The 20,369-nt window shown below is 43.9% G+C and overlaps 1 protein-coding gene across 20 annotated transcripts in view; it reads right to left on the minus strand.

The window, feature by feature from the left end:
- Window positions 1–20,369, minus strand: part of LOC102148130 (cell adhesion molecule CEACAM6-like) — a 436,353-nt gene that overhangs the window by 354,541 nt on the left and 61,443 nt on the right. The window contains exon 1 of one of the 20 annotated variants that reach the window (XR_011422410.1): window positions 2,078–2,126. The exons of the other annotated variants lie outside the window; for them this stretch is intronic. The gene's annotated coding sequence lies outside the window, so the exon portion shown is untranslated. Of the gene's footprint in view, window positions 1–2,077; window positions 2,127–20,369 lie in introns of those variants that run through there. 20 annotated transcript variants of the gene reach the window in all.

A 20,369-nucleotide genomic window follows, 5' to 3' on the forward strand; every position in this document is an offset into this window, starting at 1 on the left:
ACTAAAAGGTTAATTCAATGAAATAATAGAACAATCTACCAGCTCAACTTTTAATAAATGAAACTTCCAGAGAAGTCTCTGAGAGGCAATTTTAGGGGCCCAGAAGTGTTTGGGGCAGGCTATAGCAAAATATTCCACAATGGCCCTTATTTAAAGTTACTTAAGTTACTCATTTAAAGTCTTGACCCTCCTGAAATTTTATTTCCCCTGAAAGCAGGAAATAAATCTCCCATGAGAAAGGTACCCTCCTTATCACAAGAGCTAGAGAATTCAGGGCTAGGAAGCCTGTATAACCAAAAGCTGTTACTTTTACTAATTTACTACCTCAAGCCTAAACTCTGAACAAATTCTTCAGTAATTACATACACCAAGCCTAAGTTTCTTTGTCCTATCATATCCTCACAAATTTATTGTCTCTTTGTGTAAAAACATATATAAACTGCCTGCTTTTTTCACTCTCTGAGCATCCTTTTTCAAGTATCTCCTGGTGAACATATTAAGCTGGTTTTTCTCCTGTTAATTTGGTCTTGTGTCAGTTTTATCACTAGTCCAGCCATAAGAACTCAAGATGGGTAGTGGGGCAATTTCCCACTCCCAAACCCTCCCATAGGCAAATGAATGGTTCCCTCTCAGTGCTCCCACAGTACACTGAACATACCTCTATTTATAATACCATGAAATTTCTATATGATGTTTACTTTTTTCTTTTTAAAAATTAAGATAAAGTATGAAAAAGAAAGTAAATATTACTCATATTCCATTTTCCAACCATATTCTAGACTTAATCAGTATGTAACATTTTGGCATCCTTCTTCCAGTATCTTTTTCTGGGTGGCAGACTATAACCTCCTAGAATGCAGAGACTTCGTACTTTTTTCGTCCAGTTTTTACACCTCTGGAGGTGAGATGTCCAAAATGGGTCTCACTGGGCTAAAATCAAGGTGTCAGCAGGATGGTATTCCTTCTGAAAGTCCAAGGAGTAAATTTCTTCCTTATCTGATCCAGTTTCTAGAGGCCACTTGCACTCCTTGTTTCACAGCCCCCTTCCATCTTCAAAGCCAGCGAGGGCTGGCAGAGTCTTTCTCATGCAGCATCATTCTAAACCTGACTCTCCTGCCTCCCTCTTTCACTTATAAGGACACTTGTGATTACATAGGGCCCACCTGGATCACCTGAGATACTCTTACCATCTCAAGATCCTCAACATCATCCCATCTGCAAAGTCCCTGTTGCCATATAAAGTAACATTCACAGGTTCCAGGGATTAGGATGTGGATGTTATGAGGAGGCCATTATTCTGCCTGCCACAACTACCTTTTCTAAACTGTACCCACAACAAAAATTTGCTTTGCCTTCCTCCTCTTTCACTTTTCTTCTGATACAGAGGCAAGAGCACAAGCTTTGAGGGGAAACACACTAGTTCTGTCATTAACTGGCTGGATGACCCTGGACCAGTCACTTCACCTCCCTTAGCCTCCTTTTTCCTGTCTGTAACACAGGTTAACTCTTACTGCTTTAAGAAATTACAGCAAAATAGTAAGTTAAGATACATAAGCTATGAGGACTACTGGGAAGATAGTGGCATACGGGGACTCTGAACTTACCTCCTCCCATGGACACAACAAATTAACAACAATCCTTGGAACAATTACCCCTGAGAGAGAACTGAAAACTAGATAAAAAGAACCCCCACAAAAAGTGACAGTGCTGACTGAGGTGTAAGAGGCAGAAATACCTTTCTGGAGAGGAAAAAGCCACATTCCATTCCAGCTAAGGTGCTTCATGGCTGAGAGCAATCTTAAGGTACAAAGCATTCCCTGGAGGAGCAGGGGGTCTGAGTGGGAGAGCTATGCCAGAATAAGCAGCTTTTGAACTTAGCACAACCAAGGTGAGTGTCATAATAACTGGATTTGCTGGCTATTAACAACAATGAGGAATAACCCCAGAAAAGCTACTGGATGTAAGGGAAAGAAAAGCCTGCTCTTAAAGGCCCATGCACGAATTCATACATGTCAGAAAGGAACCTAATAATCACCAGAAGGAAAAGTTCACAGTCCTTTGATGAAAAGAGACTCACTTGATAGGCTCTGGGCACTTCTTAGTGAGAGGGGAGATCTCTTCAGGCTGGGACCACCTCTGGAGGGACTGAGACATTAGCAGCAGCCATTATTGTGACCTAGTACAGGTGTGCTGACACAGACACTGGCAGATGCCGTTGGAGTTCTTCCCTTGGCCTGTTAGCACAGGGGTCTGCCCTATCCACTGGAGCACTGATTTAATCCAGTCCAGCCAGGGCAGACGGCCCACCCTAGGGACTGGCCCCACCCAATACCAAGCCCTTGGGCAACTTGTAGGCGCACATAGGCAGGGTGTGTGGGACCTCTGCAGCAGGGTGAGTGGGTCCACCTCTGTGGGGCACAGTGTGCACGATAGGCAGGGCATGTCCAAGGGGTGGGCCTACATTGGTAGAGTGTGTGGGGCCTCTGCAGTAGGGTGAGTGGATCCGCTTCAGTGGGTTGGGGAGTGCACATGGGGCAGGACTGTGTTGGGACGTGTGAGCCTACAGGTGATGGGGCTTGTCAGCTGCAGATCTGTGCTTCTCAAACAGCCACACAGGGGATCTGCTCCATCTCGAAACACTGGAAACAACTGTGTGCTGCCATGCCTGGAGCCAACCCCACCCAGCTTCAGTCCTCAGAGAGCTGACAACAGCCTTGTAGGCTGGAGGCCTGCATCATCTGTAAGCCCCTGAACCTAGTAACAAGCCACGCTGGAAGTCCACTCACTTAACAGAAAAACTGCAGCAGGAATGTGCTATTAGACCTTACAGCCAACTGTGCTGGGGCTCCGCACACCCAATAAAGTGAATGAAGGGTCCATAGCAGGCTCACACAGCTGAGTATTACAACCATCCGGCCAGAGAGACAGCCTAGGCTCCCTGTGTGCCTGCAACAAGAGAAACCCTGCCACAACAGAAGGACACACATAGACCACACAGAGGACACTCCTGGAACATTTGGAACTAGTGAGGAGAGAAAAGCACACTGCTGGGCCTCATAAGGCATCTATTACATAAGGCCACCTCTCCCAGATTGGGAGATGTAGCTGATCTACAATACATAGACAAAAGCACAGAGAAAGAGGCAAAATGAGGAGACAAAGGAATATGTTCCAAATAACAGCACAAATACTCAGAAAAGAACTAAACAGGGGCTAGCCCCATGGCCGAGTGGTTAAGTTTGCACACTCTGCTTTGGTGGCCCAGGGTTTCACCAGTTCAAATCCTGGGTGCAGACATGGCACTGCTCAAGCCATGCTGAGGCAGCATCCCACATGCCACAACTAGAAGGACCTACAACTAAAAATACACAACTATGTACTGGAAAGTTTTGGGAGAAAAAAGAAAAATAAAATCTTTTTTTAAAAAAAAGAACTAAAAACAGAGATAAACAATCTGACAGAGTACAAACTAATAGTCATAAGGATGCTCATGGATCTTGGGAGAAGAATGGATGAACTCAGTGACAACTTCAAAAAAGAACTGGAAAATGTGAAAAAGAACCAATCAGAAATGAAGAATACAATACTGGAAAATAAAAATTCACTACAGGGACTCAATAGCAGAGTAGATGATACAGAAGGACAGACCAGTGAGCTGGATGAAAGAATAGAGGAAATCACCCAAGCTGAACAGATAAAAGAAAAAAGAATTACAAAGAATGAGGACACTCTAAGGGAACTCTGGGACAATATTAAGCACACTAACATCTGTATTACAGGTATCCCAGAGGACAAGAGAGAGACAAAGGGGAGGAGAATCTATTTGAAGAAATACAGCTGAAAACTTTCCTAACCTAAGGAACAAAACAGATATCCAGTCACAGGAAGCACAGAGAGCACCAAACAAGATGAATCAAAGAGGGGGACCAGCCCCATGGTCGAGTGCTTAAGTTTGCACACTCTGCTTTGGTGGCCCAGGGTTTTGCTGCTTCAGATCCTGGGCATAGAGATGGCACCACTCATCAAGCCATGCTGAGGTGGCATCCCACATCACACAACCAGAGGCACTCACACTAGAATATAAAACTATGGACTGGGGGGCTTTGGGGAGAAGAAACAGGAAAAAAAAAAAAAAAGAAGGCTGGCAACAGATTTTATCTCAGGGCACATCTTCCTCAGCCAAAATAAAACAAAACAAAAATCTGAATGAGTACAGAAGGAAAGTACCTCAACATAATATAGGCCACATATGACAAACCCATAGCTAATATCAGACTCAATGGAGAAAAACTGAAAGCTATCCCTCTAAGAACAGAAACTAGACAAGAATGCCCCTTTCACCACTCTTATTTAACATAGTATTGGAAGTCTTAGCCAGAGCAATCAGGCAAGAAAAAGAAATAAAAGGGATCCAAATTGAAAAGGAAGAAGAGAAACTGTCACTATTTGCAGATGACTTGATTTTATCTACAGAAAATCATAAAGAATCCACTAAAAAACTTTTAGAAATAGTAAATGAATACAATAAAGTTGCAGCAAAAAAATCAACATACAAAAATCTGTTGCATTTTGGGCTGGCCCCGTGGCCGAGTGGTTAAGTTCGCGTGCTCTGCTGCAGGCGGCCCAGTGTTTCGTTGGTTCGAATCCTGGGCGCGGACATGGCACTGCTCATCGGACCACGCTGAGGCAGCGTCCCACATGCCACAACTAGAAGAACCCACAACGAAGAATACACAACTATGTACCGGGGGGGCTTTGGGGAGAAAAAGGAAAAAATAAAAAATCTTTAAAAAAAAAAAAATCTGTTGCATTTCTAAACACTAACAACGAAGTAGCCGAAACAGAAATTAAGAATACCATCCCATTGTATTAATCCCCTAGAATACAATTGCAACAAAAAGAATAAAATATCCAGGAATAAATTTAACCAAAGAGGTGACAGACCTGTAATTGAAAACTATAAAACGTTGTCGAAAGAAATTGAAGAAAACACAAAGAAATGGAAAGATATTCCATGCTCTTGGATTGGAAGAATTAACATAGTTAAAATGTCCATAATTGCTAAAGCAATCTACAGATTCAAAGCAATCCCTACCAAAGTTCCAATGACATTTTTCACAGAAATAGAACAAAGAATCCTAAAATTTATATGGAACAAGAAAGGACTCCGAATAGCCAAAGGAACCCCAAGAAAAAAGAACAAAGCAGGAGGGATCACAATCCCTGATTTCAAAATATACTACAAAGCCATAGTAATCAAAACAGCATGGTACTGGCACAAAAACAGACACACAGATCAATGGAACAGAATCGAGAGCCCAGAAATAAACCCACACATCTATGGACAGCTCATTTTTGACAAGGGAGCCAAGACCATACAATGGAGAAAGGAAAGTCTCTTCAATAAGTGGTGTTGAGAAAACTGGACAGCCACATGCAAAAGAATGACAGTAGACCATTATCTTACACCATACACAAAAATTAACTCAAAATGGATTAAAGACTTGAATGTAAGACCTGAAACCATAAAACTTCTAGAAGAAAACATAGGAAGAATGCTCTTTGACATCAGTCTTAGCAGCATATTTTCAAGTACCAAGTCTAACCAGGCAAGGGAAACAACAGAAAAAATAGACAAATGGAACTACAACAAACTGAAAACCTTCACAGAAAAGGAAACCATCAAAAAAACAACAAGACAACCAAACAATTGGGAAAGATATTTGCTAACCATATATCTGTTAAGGGGTTAACATCCAAAATATATAAAGAACTCATACGTCTCAACAACACAAAAACTAACAACCCAATTAAAAAATGGGCAAAAGATCTGATCAGAAATTTCTCCAAAGATGTACAGATGACCAACAGGCACAGGAAAAGATGTTCAACATCACTAATTATTAGGGAAATGCAAATCAAAACTACAATGAGATATCACCTCATGTCCATCATAATGGCTATAGTTAACAAGATAAGAACTAACAAGTGTTAGGATGTGGAGAAGGGGTAAATCTCATACACTGTTTCTGGGAGTGCAAACTGGTGCAGCCGCTATGGAAAATAGTATGGAGATTTCTCAAAATATTAAGAATGGAACTACCATATGATCCAGCCATTCCACTGCTGGGTATTTATCCAAAGAACATGAAAACATGAATGCATAAAGATATGTGCACCCCTATGTTCATTGCAGCATTATTCACAATAGCCAAGACTTGGAAACAACCTAGGTGCCCATCAAGAGATAAATGGAGAAAGAAGATGTGGTACATATGATGCGGGGTCAGTGAGCTGAGGAGTCGAAAGAAAGATTTCTTGGACTCTCAAGGTCTGACAGTGGTGCTCTTTTATTTAGAGAATAGTACAGAATAGCATGGGGACAGGACCCATGGGCAGTGAAGAGCTGCTTCTGCTGCCGCACGGGGACAGGACCCATGGGCAGTCAGAGCTCCTGCTGCTGCCGCATGGGGATAGGACCCATGGGCAGTCAGAGCTCCTGCTGCTGCCGCTTCTGCTGCCCCCGCCAGCATGGGGACGGGGCCCATGGGCAGGCAGAGCAGCTGCTGCTGCCCCCGCTGGTATGGGGACAGGACCCATGGGCAGGGGTGCGTGGGGACAGGACCCATGGGCAGTCAGAGCTCCTGCTGCTTGGGGATAAGACCCATGGGCAGTGAAGAGCTGTAGGCATGGGTACGTGACTTATTTTTACTGGTAAAAGAAAAGATGATGTAAAAAGACTTTAAATGATTTCGGTGCAGATGGGGTCTGGTTATTGTGCAGTCATATAACTTTAGATACGAATCTGGTCATATAGATCGGCATGTAGGTGAGGATGCCCTGGGCTTGTCTCCCTGGGGCAGCCCTAATTCATACCATAAAAAAATCCACCGGGTCATATAGTTTGGCATGTAGGCCAGGTCACCTTGGGCTTCTCTAGCTGGGGCAGCCTTAATCCACATCACATATACACAATGGAATACCACTCATCCATAAAAAAAAGATGAAATGCTAAGTGAAATAAGTCAGAGGGAGAAAGCCAAACACTGTATGATCTCATTCAGAAATGGAAGATAAGCACAACAAACACAGAGAGAGATTGGATTGGTGGTTACCAGAGGGGAAGGCGGGAGCGAGGAGGGCAAAAGGGGTGATTAGGCACATGTGTATGGTGATAGATGGTAATTAGTCTTTGGGTGGTGAACATGACGTAATGCACAGAGAAAGTGAAATATAATGACGTACACCTGAAATTTATATAACGTTATAAACCAATGTTACCTCAATAAAAAAAAAAAGATACATAAGGTTTTACACACAGTCCCTAGTATGTGATGAGCCCTCAATAAACATTCTTTCAATCCTTTCCTTTTGCCACCATTTTCTCTCACCCTGACCCATTTTCTCCCTCATCTCCTTTCTCTTCAGTGACTTAGTCTAACCTCAGTCGAAATGATGCGGGATCGGTGAGCCGAGGAGTCGAAAGAAAGATTTCTTAGACTCTCAAGATCTGGCAGTAGTGCTCTTTTATTTAAAGAATAGAGATAGAGTAGCATGGGGACAGGACCCATGGGCAGTCAGAGCTTCTGCTGCTGCTGCTGCCGCCGCTTCTGCTGCCCCCGCTGACATGGGGACAGAGCCCATGGGCAGGCAGAGCTGCTGCTGCTGCCCCCGCTGGCATGGGGACAGGACCCATGGGCAGGCAGAGCTGGTGCGTGGGGACAGGACCCACGGGCAGTCAGAGCTCCTGCTGCTCCTGCTGCCCCGAACTGAGGGTTAGGGCCAAATTTAAGGCATAGGTAAGTGAGTTATCTCTTTATTAGCGCCCGTTTGGTCTGGCCATTTGGCGGTCCCATAACTTTAAGATAAGAATCAAACCGGATTGAGTAAATGGCAGAAGTCACCGCTCAAATATTATCTTCAACTAAAGACAAAGGAGGATTTTGGGGTGAGGGTCAGTTACATGAGGTTGCCAGGCAGTTTCCAGAGATAAGGCCATCCCCCCTTCCTCCTGGCTCAGAGGGGGAGGCATCTTCACAGATAGATGTTTCCCTTAGAAGTGTAAATGTTTTCCCAACAAGGGGCAAACAAATTCCAGAGAGGGAGGCATGGAGATTTCCTTTACAACTGCAATTGTCTCTGATCAAAAGGGCAAACAAATTCCACTCCTTGGAGCCTGCTTCTTATCTGTAGTTTTAAAAGTAACCAGCCTAAAAATCCTCATCATAAACTGTTTTAAAAGTAAGCAGCCTAAAAATCCCCATCATAACCACTTAGCAAAGAAGGCCATGCTACCCATCTCTTGTGATTGTCCGTCAATGCTTCTTGGGATGGAGGCTGATATCTACTCAAGAATATGGAGTAAATATCTACATCTCCTTCTATGGAGAGCTCTGTTGTTTTTTTAAAAAGTCCTTTTATGTCACTTAAAATTTACATATGATGAGGATTTTTAGGCTGCTTAATTTTAAAATGGCTTATGATGAGGATTTTTAGGCTGGTTAGTTTTAAAACTACAGATGAGATTCAGGCTCCAAGGAGTGGAATTTGTTTGCCCCTTTGTTGGGAAACATTTACATTTCTAAGGGAAACCTCTATCTGTGAAAATGCCTCCCTCTCTGTGCCAGGAAGAAGGGGGATGGTCTTATCTCTAGAAGCTCTTAATCAATGCCAGAGGCAAGAACTTAAGTTGGTTACTGTCTGGCAACCTCATGTAACTGACCCCCACCCCCCCACCCCCCCACCAATCCTCCTTTGTCTTTAGCCGAGGATAAAATTCAAGCGGTGACTTCTGCCATTTACTCCATCCGGTTTGATTCTTATCTAAAAGTTGTGGGACCGCCAAATGGCCAGACCATACAGGCATTGATACCATTTTAACTTTTTTACATATTCTTTGTCTTGTAAAGAGATGACTCACATACCTATGCCTTAAATTTAGTCCTAACCCTCAACTCGGGGCAGCAGTAGGAGCTCTGACTGCCCGTGGGTCCTGTCCCCACGCACCAGCTCTGCCTGCCCATGGGTCCTGTCCCCATGCCAGTGGGGGCAGCAGAAGCAGCAGCAGCAGGAGCTCTGACTGCCCGTGGGTCCTGTCCCCACGCACCAGCTCTGCCTGCCCACGGGTCCTGTCCCCATGTCAGCGGGGGCAGCAGAAGCAGCAGCAGCAGGAGCTCTGACTGCCCGTGGGTCCTGTCCCCACGCACCAGCTCTGCCTGCCCATGGGTCCTGTCCCCATGCCAGCGGGGGCAGCAGAAGCAGCGGCAGCAGAAGCTCTGAGTGCCCATGGGTCCTGTCCCCATGCTATTCTATACTATTCTCTAAATAAAAGAGCACTACTGCCAGATCTTGAGAGTCTAAGAAATCTTTCTTTCGACTCCTCGGCTCACCGACCCCGCATCATTTCTGGTGGCCCGTACGGGGATCTCGCTTCATCGGCTTGTGAGCTCGAGTTCTGGTAAGTGCCCTTTTTCCTTTCCTTGTGCCTTTCTCTTTTTCGAGGATGGATCTAAATTCACTTCTCCTTCGGGAACTTTCTTGGATGGCTGTATGAATCCACGTTTGCTGCCCATGGCTACTCTATGGGGCAAATTGTGGCATCCAGCTTGAAGAGAATCAGTACCTTAAGCCTCAGGGTGATGGAGAATGAATTAATCCATTCCTTCCTGACTCTATCTCTAATAGACAAATTTTATGTGGGCGCGGGTCGGCCACTTAAGTCATTAGGACGGCCGCCAATCTCCAAGACTCCCGTGGAAGGTTTCTTTTCCTAAGGCTGGATTGGGATCCCTCCCTCTGGCACCTGACCACGCTCTGAACTGTGAGGAAAGTCCCACTCCGGACTCCAGTTCAAGGAAAGTACCAAACTCTAACCTTTGGCGGAGTATGGGAACCCCTTCTTGGGAGAATGACTCCAGGATGCAATTGGGTAGAATGTCCCCCAGACTGGTGGAAAATTCCTCACTGTTTTTTTCTATCCTTTTATCCTGGGGACCATTCACCAGGCACCTATTACTGTCAGGCATAATAGGGAAGATGTTCAAGGGATGCCCCCATCATCCCTTGCTACAGGAACCCCAATGGGGGGATTTTCAAGGTAATGGCTCCCTTTCTCTGGGACCATTCACCAGGCACCTATTACTGTCAGGCATAATAGGGAAGATGTTCAAGGGATGCCCCCATCATCCCTTGCTACAGGAACTCCATTGGGGGGATATTCAAGGTAATGGCTCCCTTTCTCTGGGACCATTCACCAGGCACCTATTCCTGCCAGGCAGAATAGGGAAGATGTTCAAGGGATGCCCCCATCATCCCTTCCTACAGGAACCCCAGTGGGGGGATTTTCAAGGTAATGGCTCCTTTTCTTTCTCCTTTTCTCTCAGGGACCATTCACCAGGCCTATGCTGCCAGGCAGAATAGGCACCAGGCACCTGTTACTGCCAGGCATAACAGGGAAGGTATACAAGGGATGCAATGCCGGGGGACGCCCCCATCACCCCTTGCTATAGGAACCCCACAGTAGGAACAACGGGTAGGACGCTGCCCTAGGTTCAGGGGGGATTTTTCAAGGTAATGGACCCGTTTCTTTTGTCTCTCTTGGAGTTACAATGGCCATTTTCATCTCCTTTTGAACTTTGCAACTGGGAAACAAAGAAATCTTTAAAGAATAAAAGGCTCCACCCCGGGGAGCCCCAACTTTGGGTTTCTGGGCCTGATCACCCCAGCAACCCTAAGTGGGGGTGCCCTTTCTTCCTTTGGGAAGAAAGGCCCCGGGCCATGGTTCCTCATAAAGCTTTGTTTAATTTTCTCTTGCTATTCTGTCTCATGTGGATTTAATTTGTTCTCTGGCCAGACGAACCCCCATTTGGGGAGAGGAAATGTCCTCCTCCCCTACAGTTTTGGCGTAGTTGGCAGGATGAAATTTCCCTGGCTGGACACTGCTTGCTCCTGGACTGCTGCGGCCAAGAGATCCCGGACCCCTGACGAGAGCCGGCAAGAGGTAAGAGTTCTTACCACGTCAGTCTCCCGGATCTCTGCCTGCAGGCTCCAATGGAAGCAAGAGTGGTGAGTTTTTTTTTTTTTGCTCTTCTAAATTTAGATTAGCAGGAGAAAATGTTGGTGAGGCTAGCTTCTCGGATTCAGCGACTATACGATTTGAGTACTCACTGGTTGTAGATCCTTTTCCTCCCAGAGATAGACTTTTCCTTGTCTCTGTCTTTTTGTTTGTCATAAGACACAGGCATCTCTATAAGCCTGTTGTCTGGGCTTTTCGTCTTGTTCTATGTCTTGAGAGCTTGGTTTTGTGACCTTTCTGGTCTCCGCCATCAGAGGATGCATGTACCGGCACGTATCTTGGCGGCCAGTCACATAGACTGGGGCTCTGGGAAAGTTTGTCTTGAGAGCTTGGCTCTCTTTGTCCGGCTGTGTAAGCTCTCAGGGAAGTTTGTCATAAGAGGTCCCAATTGATTTCATAAGGGGCCTTTGTCGTCTCAACCTTTGTTGCTTACCTTTACTTTCTTAGGCTATTTTTGGGAGTGAATTTTCTGGATCTCTTTTGGGGATGCCTCTTTGTCCTTGGTTAAGCTTTGGCTGAGTCACTGTTAAGATCCTACTCGTCAATTCAGCCTGATCACCCCAGCAACCCTAAGTGGGGGTGCCCTCTCTTGACGGTTGACTCATCGAGTATTTTAGTCACCTACTGAGTCAGTTATGAGGATAGGAGACCTGTAATTTATTCTGTGAACTGTCGTGCTAGGGTAGTGTGTCCCAGCATGGGAACTGTTGTGTGACTCTTATCTTGATAACCCTCTGGAAGAGGCCAGGAAGGCCAGGTCTGATCTCTTCTTTTCCTTTCTTTGTCTGTCTTGTTCATCACCTCCTTTGTTGTCACCAAGTCGAGGTTAAAGTTCAGGCTGGACCTGAGCAGAACCTTGACCTTCTGTAAAATCAAAACTTAAGCCTTTTGCCAGGGACTTAACTCTCAACCTTGGCACTGGGAGTGCCTCCAGCCAGTTCCAGGCCTTTTTCTCCTGCTTCCCTGCCTCAACTGTGCTGGCTCGGAGACAAAGTGCCCAGGCTGAGCGGGACTTGACTAAATCTTATAGCTATGTCAACACCCGCAATCGGCCTCTGCACCCTTTCTCCAGCTGCTGTCAGTCAGACACTGGCTTTACCGCCATGGGGCACGCCCTAAGCATCCCCAGAGACCCACCCTGTGGATGCATTCTAACTACATCTGGGAGAAAAATTGAGGGGTTTCTCTGTGCCTTTGTGATGCAGCTGGACAGGTAGATCAACCTGGAATGTAATTTGAGTTACAATCCAGCTTCTGGGAAATCAAGAGCAACTGTCCTTAGAAAATCCTTGCAAGACTGGAAATACAGCTCTAGAGGCAGTTCGGACTCCACCTAGTTCCTTTATCACGAAAAGGATTATCATCTCCCTTCTCCAGGAACTACTTCCTAAGCCCATCCCTAATTCCTAAGACTGAAGAAAAAAAAAAAAGGAAAAGAGAGGAGGGGAAAGGCAAAATGGCCATAAGCGTGCCCTTGCAAAAATCTAGCATCTTGAGTATCTTCTCCACAAATATTGGTAAAAAACAATAGCTGTAACAATGGCTGTGCAGTCTCTGTGTACGTATGTCTTATGTATGTTATATGTGTGACATTTTTACCTCCGGATGGTATGGCCAAATTAAGAGCTCGGTTTAATTGGCTTAAAGTAAGCGCTTACATAAATTCTAAATGTAGTGGAAATTAATCCAATGTCTTTCAAGTTAACCTGATGTGAATTAACCTATATAATTAAAGCTACTGCGAATTAATAAGGAAAACAGCTCTGTATTCAAGGAAAGTAAAATGTGTGTTTTCAGTAAAGAAGGTACAAAGAATGGAAGTATTTTTGTTTGATGGGTTAAGACAGATAAATTTGTCCTAATGTACTAGAAAGGAAAAGAGAAAGACTTTGGGACAAATTCTGAAGGCAAAAAGAAAGTTGTAGAAGGTTTGTGAAGAGAAATTCTGAAAGGAGTTTTATGGCTGGCCAAGTAGACTAAGATTAAAGTAAATCCAATTAAGTGAATGAGTTTTAATGTTAAAAATAAGCTGGTGCAGAAATTAAAATTTGGTTTTCTCTCAAAGGATAATTTTCTTGAACTTTTGGCCGCTCTAACTCTACCTAAAAGACAAATCTGTTTTGTTAAAATAATGACTGATGCGGGGTCGGAGAGCCGAGGAGTCGAAAGAAAGATTTCTTAGACTCTCAAGATCTGGCAGTAGTGCTCTTTTATTTAGAGAATAGTATAGAATAGCATGGGGACAGGACCCATGGGCAGTCAGAGCTTCTGCTGCCGCCGCTTCTGCTGCCCCCGCTGGCATGGGGACAGAGCCCATGGGCAGGCAGAGCCACTGCTGCTGCCCCCGCTGGCATGGGGACAGGACCCATGGGCAGGCAGAGCTGGTGCATGGGGACAGGACCCACGGGCAGTCAGAGCTCCTGCTGCTGCCCCGAGTTGAGGATTAGGGCTAATTTTATAAGGCATAGGTATATGATTCATCTCTTTACAAGACAAAGGAAAGAACATGAGAAAAAAGTTAAAATGGTATCAGTGCAGGTGGGGTCTGGTCATTGGGTGATCCCATGACTTTTAGACAAGAATCAAATCGGATTAAGTAAAGGTTAGAAAGGTTAGACGCCACCACCCTAAACCAGTTACATGAGATTGCCAGACAGCAACCAACTTAAGTTCTTGCCTTCCCCATTAAGAGCTTCTAGAGATAAGACCATTCCCCCTTCTTCCTGGCACAGAGAGGGAGGCATCTTCACAGATAGAGGTTTCCCTTAGAAATGTAAATGTTTCCCAACAAAGGGGCAAACAAATTCCACTCCTTGGAGCCTGAATCTCATCTGTAGTTTTAAAACTAACCAGCCTAAAAATCCTCATCATAAGCCATTTTAAAATTAAGCAGCCTAAAAATCCTCATCATAAACCATTTTAAAATTAAGCAGCCTAAAAATCCTCATCAATGACTGAGGTCACTCTTAAGATTTTTGATTGTTTCTGTTGTCACTTTAAATAGATACCTGAGCATTGTTTCACAGGGAGCGTTGTTTGAACAAGTGTTCTGAAAAGTTTTCATATTTTCTACAAGCTTCTCCCAAAAATATTCAAGTCCTGAATAAAAGGGTTTCTTTTGAAAAAACTAAATTACATGGGAAGCATTGTCAAATAAGTGATGATAAACTTTGTCAGGTATTATTATGTGGGTAAATGCTATTAATATAGGCGTCTTAAAATTATAGCATTCCTAAAATTTTGATCTGTCCTGGTTATCGGTTGTAATTCCAATTGTTATCTTGAAGTGTTGTATGTCACAGAAGTAGTCAAGTTTCTTTATCAATTGCCCTTTTGAGTCTTTTGTCCATTTACAGATAGTTGCTGTTTTACTCTGATACTTTTTGCTTTTGCAAATATGTTGCATCTTCAGAGAAATTCCTGGAAAGGATTCTGACACAAAGGTTCTAAACTACAGGGTTCTGATAAACTTTCAGATTATAGAACTGAACTGGGTAAGAAATTACAGAATTCTAACAGAAACTGAGCTCATAGATCTGCTAACAGAAGATTAAGCTCAAGAATTGATTATACAGGACTGTGAACTGATGAGGATGATTATAATTTTTTATGACTTCTGTTTGAAATATTCTTGAGTTTTGATGTGTTGTTTTGTTTTCTCATATTTAAGGAAATCTTTTTCTCTTTTATCTTATGCTAACTATGACTTAGAGCAATTTGGTGAAATTATACCTTTATGAGCAAAATTGAAACATTTAACTTTTTTTTCCCTACCTGATCCCTCCAGAATTTAGAAACTTTGTGAGTGAGTATGGTTATTTCATGGCAATATAGTTATTTGCATACGTTCAATAAGAATCTATTCTCCTTATAACAGGACACATTGGTTATATTACCAAGGCTTTGACTGGAATGTCATATTTGAAACATACAGGCTCAGATATGACAACACAGCTTTTCAGGAACAAAGATTGGACTTTTTGGAATACAGCCACTTGGAATCATGGGCCTGGTACCTTGTTTACAGAGATTCTGGCAATCTTACCCAGTAAGTAAGGAAGCTTGCTTATCTGGCAGGTGCAAGGAACCTCAGAATATTTTGGAGGACCTCGAGAAGAGAGGAGTCCACCCAAATCTGGAGGTACTGCAGGCAAAATCTGATGGCAAGTCCTTGGCTTGGCTTTTCTGGCCTCGAGAGGCCTTTACAGTTCAATCTGAGATTCCTCATAAAAAATTCCAGCAAAGCAGATTTAAAAGAGCCTGTATAATCAATTGCTATTCTTGCTGCACTTATGTAAATAATTGTACCAAGTTTTATTGAAACTACACTTGTTTTGCAAACCGGTTTATCTTAATTTGACTATCTTTTATAAAAATGAGGTGATTTTAGAGAGAGGAAAATTATGTTTCAGTAAACGCTATAGTAGGCATTCATGGATATTAGATTCTAGCTCTTCTCTTTTACAAGGTTCATCTATTACTAGTCATAATGTCTCCTTGTGGCCATCCGTCTCTGACACCTGGGAGTACCCTGGCCACAATCAAACCTTTTCCTTCAATACTACTGCCCAAATACTAACTAGATTTGCCTTGTCACAGGTGGGTCATAAACAAAAAGTTCCAAAGCTAAAGTCCCCAACTTATCGATATACACAGGATGGACTATATCAAATTTGGGACGAATATATTTGGCTCACTCCTACTAGTGGTCAACTCAGTCAAAAGGCCACTATATGTTGGGAACAAACCAATCACACCTGTGATACGTGGCCTAATAGCACCCAACCTATGGGACAAATTCCCCGTCATATGTGTTCTCATATCATAAGCTTAAAAAATACTGATTGGTTTGGGACTGACTGGGATAGACAGCCAAGCACACGTTGGTTAGCCCCTAATGGCACTCATTGGTTATGTGGCTCCAACTTATGGGCTTGGCTGCCACCTGGATGGATTGGACGATGCACCCTAGGTTTCGTCTGGATGCAAGGTAGAATTACATTTACTATATCTCCTCCTGCTAATTTACCCAACCTGCAACAGCGCTGGACCTGCTGTCTTCCACTGGTATGATCACGTTGCCTCAATTTTCCTTCCCCAATTAGGAATCGAAAGTGTCATCTGGCACATGGAAGCTCTAAACAAATTTACTATGAAAGCATTAAATGATACACAACATAGCCTTTCGCTGCTCGATTTAGAAGTGTCCCAAATGCGTAAGGCAGTCCTCCAAAACCGAATGGCACTGGATGTCTTGAGAGCAGCGCAAGGGGGTACTTGTGCCATTATAAAAACTGAATGTTGTGTTTATATTCCTGACTACCATCGGAATATCTCTGGCTTCCTATCTGATATGAGCCATCAAGTTAAGTCCATGTCTGACCCTCCCCTATCTCTAAATGATTGGTTGAACTCTTGGTCAGGTCCAGGTTTCTGGACTACTATCATAACCTTATTCATTGAGTTAATCATCTTGCTTGTATTTCTTATTATAATTTGTTGTCTATTTCGTTGTTTGTCTTCCACATGTCAACAAAGTTTCACCTCCTGGACCACCTCTCATCAAATGATTCTCTCATCGCCAGAGGATCTGTACACTTTGTCAGCCTTGGACGCCACAGGCGCAGCCTTCCGGTCCGCTGAGCCTCCTACCTGTACCCATGGCCCCATTTAGGGACAGCTCTACGACCTTGTACAGCCAGAAGTAGTTACAGAAGACTGACCATCGTCCATATCCCCAAAAGATTTCGGGGCCAAATGGGTTCAGGGGGGGGTTTATGATGAGGATTTTTAGGCTGCTTAATTTTAAAATGGCTTATGATGAGGATTTTTAGGCTGGTTAGTTTTAAAACTACAGATGAGATTCAGGCTCCAAGGAGTGGAATTTGTTTGCCCCTTTGTTGGGAAACATTTACATTTCTAAGGGAAACCTCTATCTGTGAAAATGCCTCCCTCTCTGTGCCAGGAAGAAGGGGGATGGTCTTATCTCTAGAAGCTCTTAATCAATGCCAGAGGCAAGAACTTAAGTTGGTTACTGTCTGGCAACCTCATGTAACTGACCCCCACCCCCCCACCCCCCCACCAATCCTCCTTTGTCTTTAGCCGAGGATAAAATTCAAGCGGTGACTTCTGCCATTTACTCCATCCGGTTTGATTCTTATCTAAAAGTTGTGGGACCGCCAAATGGCCAGGCCATACAGGCACTGATACCATTTTAACTTTTTTACATATTCTTTGTCTTGTAAAGAGATGACTCACATACCTATGCCTTAAATTTAGTCCTAACCCTCAACTCGGGGCAGCAGCAGGAGCTCTGACTGCCCGTGGGTCCTGTCCCCACGCACCAGCTCTGCCTGCCCATGGGTCCTGTCCCCATGCCAGCGGGGGCAGCAGAAGCAGCGGCAGCAGAAGCTCTGAGTGCCCATGGGTCCTGTCCCCATGCTATTCTATACTATTCTCTAAATAAAAGAGCACTACTGCCAGATCTTGAGAGTCTAAGAAATCTTTCTTTCGACTCCTCGGCTCACCGACCCCGCATCACATATATTTTCCCGTAACTTAGAAATGTCAGTTCCAATTCTGCCCTGTTATTTTATACATTCATTTCCTTATTTCATCCTTCTTCAGTCTTTCTCTTTACATCTTATAAATAAAGACAGTACAGAGACAAAAGTAATGCCCAGGCCACAACAGGGAATCCCTTTAGCAAGATGAATGCTATTTGGAAGACAGCCTCTGAAGCCTGTTTCTAGGCTTGGCTTTCAGCAAAACCATATAACTCTAGAACGAATTCCCAGACCCCCAGGGGCAATAACTGTGACGGAAGCCACACACCCTCCAAGTTTTTCTGCCTTGGATTAAGACATTTTCCCGAATGTTGTTCATAAATTACTGCTACCCAATTCTTCCACTCCTGGAAGTTAAGCCTCTCTTGTAAGTTTCCTCTCCTGCTGGCCTGCCAGGACACTGCCTAGAAAATGCCCCGCTACCCTTAAGATGACCAGGGTGCACCTTAGTCTAGTCCCAGAATTCTAATAGCTCACACTTACTTAGCACTCACTATGTGCCAGGCAGGATCCTAGGGGCTTTATATGTAGCTACAGTCTTCACTGAAAAATCCAATAAGTGATATCATCCTTGTTTTTACAGATTAAAAAAACTGACACAGAGAAGTTAAGTAATTTACCCAACATCACACAACTCCATAATTTTACCATATCTCCCACCTGAATAAATGTTCATAATTTAAACTGGGCAGAAGACACCCTAAGATTTCTGAGGTCTCCTGAATAAAATCTGCCTTCCAGAATGTTTTCCTCTTGCATTTTCAGGACTTGACAAACAGTCGGCATTTTGTTTTCCATCTCGCCCTTCACTAAGGCACCTGTGAAGCTGGGTACCTGAAGGTTACTGTAAATATACAATAAAATTACCTTTCAATCTTATTATGAAAAGAAGTTAATCTTGTCGATATGCTATTTTCCTGTTTAGCCTGAAGGGTAACTCAAGGGTCAAAAGGATTGATGATCTTGTTTTACAGAAGAAAGAGAATGCCTTCAAGGATCACCAGATAACCAGCCCCCAGCTGCCCTTGAAGCCCCGAAGTCAGATTGCCCAGGGGCTTGCTGGGAGTGAAAGAAACATGGATTACCCCCTTTGTTTCTCCAAAACTCCTCCTGCCACACCCCTTAGCTTTATTAAAAAAAAACAAAAAACAAAAAACCCTGCTTTCTTCTCTTGTTAAGGCAGATTTAAGAGAACCTGTACTCCCACTTGCCTGTCTTGAAAAATTCAAATGAATCTCTGTCTCAAAGCGCTGATGTCTCAGTGTTTGGCTTACTGAACATCAGGCGCATAAACTTGAGATTAAGGGGTTCAGTATCACCTGTTCCCTGACACTATCACAATTGCACATCCTTCCATAAAAGCTTGCTATTATGAACCTCAATCTCCTTCAGGAGGAAAGACAGGTTCACAGTCCCCATGAAAAGCCATTTTTACTGAATTCTCAGCTATTTGCACAGCCATTCTCCAGCCATAAAAAGGGTACACTAGGGAAAGAAAGCGTAATGAGAAGGGAGAAGGAGGACAGAGTTCCTACAATGGCCACAAAGAAGAGGAGACTCCAAAGGCAGAAACAGTCATAGGGCACACCCAGAGTTTGTGGTATCTGAATATCGCAGCCCCACCTATCTCTTTCCATGCCTTTTGGCATCTGACATCATTCTCAGCCTGCCCCTCCTGGCCTTGTCTTCTTAGACCAACTAGAGACCTTGGTCTGGAGCCAAACTAGAGCACCCAGCACTGAGCTGTTTGGGTGGAGGGAACAGAGAAGGGAGTAAATTGCTCAGCTAATAGGGGACCTGACTCACTTATGTACGTATCACTTGGGCAGGGAATAAATTAGAGAAGGGCTGTTCTGCAGGACTCATGGTTTAAGGAGTCACACTTGCTCAATGCTGTCTGACTAAGAGCAAAGGGGTGGATGTGGGGGGCATCACAGCTTTCTCCCATTTAGATATCCATTTGTCCCTCCCTCTTTCTCTGTTGGGTTACATTTCTCTATCCATAGGTCACATATTTACTGAGATGGATTTGGGGGGGCTGGGATCTGTTAAATTCCTTAAAGCCCCAAGCACTCAATTCAGTTCAAGGGTATTTGTCATCTTAGTGATAACCAGACACAAGTATCTTTTTTTTTTTTTTTTTTTTTTTTTTTTTTAAAGATTTTATTTTTTCCTTTTTCTCCCCAAAGCCCCCTGGTACATAGTTGTGCATTCTTCGTTGTGGGTTCTTCTAGTTGTGGCATGTGGGACGCTGCCTCAGCGTGGTCTGATGAGCAGTGCCATGTCCGCGCCCAGGATTCGAACTAACGAAACACTGGGCCGCCTGCTGCGGAGTGCGCGAACTTAACCACTCGGCCACGGGGCCAGCCCCCAGACACAAGTATCTTTTAAAGGCTCTGCAGGAAATTTGAACAAGAACCTTTGCACCACCCACAATCCCCCTGGGGACCACTGACCTACACACAAGAAGAGTAGAGAACTTACTGTGTGACAGGGACTTTTATGTACACCTCACCTAATGGACATAGTGACCCTTTGACATCAGGAACATTGTCCCTATTTTGCAAATGATAAACCCAAACGCCAAGAAGTCAATTAGCTTTTCCCTTATCCAAGAACTGGGAAAAGAGATGGAACCAGGATTCAGACTCACATATTTGTGAATCTAAAGCTCATGTTCTCACTCCACACCATCCTACCTACTAGAAATCAAAGAACAAAAAGATGAC

The sequence above is a fragment of the Equus caballus genome, chromosome 10, assembly GCF_041296265.1.
Source record: "Equus caballus isolate H_3958 breed thoroughbred chromosome 10, TB-T2T, whole genome shotgun sequence".
Taxonomy (NCBI): domain Eukaryota; kingdom Metazoa; phylum Chordata; class Mammalia; order Perissodactyla; family Equidae; genus Equus; species Equus caballus.